Source organism: Helicoverpa zea, chromosome 6 (assembly GCF_022581195.2).
Source record: "Helicoverpa zea isolate HzStark_Cry1AcR chromosome 6, ilHelZeax1.1, whole genome shotgun sequence".
NCBI classification, from domain to species: domain Eukaryota; kingdom Metazoa; phylum Arthropoda; class Insecta; order Lepidoptera; family Noctuidae; genus Helicoverpa; species Helicoverpa zea.
The window spans coordinates 8279322-8280750 of NC_061457.1; positions in this window are offsets into that span (position 1 = coordinate 8279322).

The following is a 1429-nucleotide window of genomic DNA, read 5'->3' on the forward strand; positions in this document are numbered from 1 at the left end:
GACAAGCGTTTTATTTTGGGCTCTAATTATATGATGACACTGTAAAATCATGTAAAAACAATGTTTTCAAAGACTTCATTTCCCTTGTAGGTGGAACAGTATTTATCACGAGTGTAAAGTGTCAAAATACAGTCATGTTGTTGGTAGGTATATAAATAGAGCCCATCGATATATATGTACTACGTACTAGATATAACGTTCCGAACAAAAAGCTTACCACACTGAAATGCACTGCAGACTATGCATTGCCCAAAATGGCAAATCAGAGCGATTTTGACACCTGCGTCAGATGGATGTCTATGAAACGACAATTATAAAATAGAAAATCCACCCGACGTCGACGTCGCGGCGACGCAACGCCAGCGCTGGGGCCCGATTCTCCTAATTTTACAGCGAACTTCGATTGACGTTCGACTCGATTCGACTGAGATCCAATCCCGACTCGATTACTATTGAAGCGTATGTGGCATTCCGCTATTTTTTCTTTGAAATAAACGTTTTTATTATTTTCTGTCATTCAATAATGAATCATTTTGTCTGCAAATGTTTTACGATTGCAAAATGATTGCACGGCAAACTACCGTATAGACCAAAATTACCAAAATAGCATACCAATCAAATGTCAATCGAATACGATTGGTCTTTTATTAGTAGCAGAATGCCCGATATGGTTAAAACTGCTATTACGATCGTATTGCGATTCGATTTTGACATTACCTTTTGAACGCCAATGTCGGCTATAGCCGACATGAGCAAGCGTGCCCTGTGCGCCAACGACGGCTATACTCGACAAAAAACAGGTCGCAGAAAAATACAAAATAAACCTATTAAATCATTACTTTTATGTATTTTTTAGTAGATATTTAATTAAGATTTTCGGGCTTGGCGTACAGGGCATAGGAATACCGATATGGCGTGGCGGTGAAAAGGTTAACTTAGGAGAATCGGGCTCCTGGACGGCTGCCGAACGCCGATCGTGCGCGGCGCTGGCGTCGCGTAGCCGCGGCTCCTGTCGCGTACAAGCAGTGTGAAAATGGATTCCGACGAAGAAGCACTGCTGCTGATATTACTGATCCAAAAATTACGGAAACGAAAAAGGAAACGAAGAGGGCGAGGTACTGGTGGGGAGCGGGGCAAATAGATTGCGTTGAGCATTGTACTTGTTCGCAAAAAAACGTTGAATATACGCGACGCCAGCGCCGCGCACGCTCGGCGTTCGGCAGCCGGCCAGCGCTGGCGTCGCGTCGCCGCGACGTCGACGTCGGGTGGACGTTGCGCGGACGCTGGCACGACGACGACGCTCGAAAGACGCTAGTGTGGGGGGTCCCTTAGAACCGCCACTTGCCGTAGTCACCGCCCGTGATTGCACAGAAACTATACAATGCAGGTAGACGAATGATACATCAAAAGATAGGTCTTACTTTGTTTT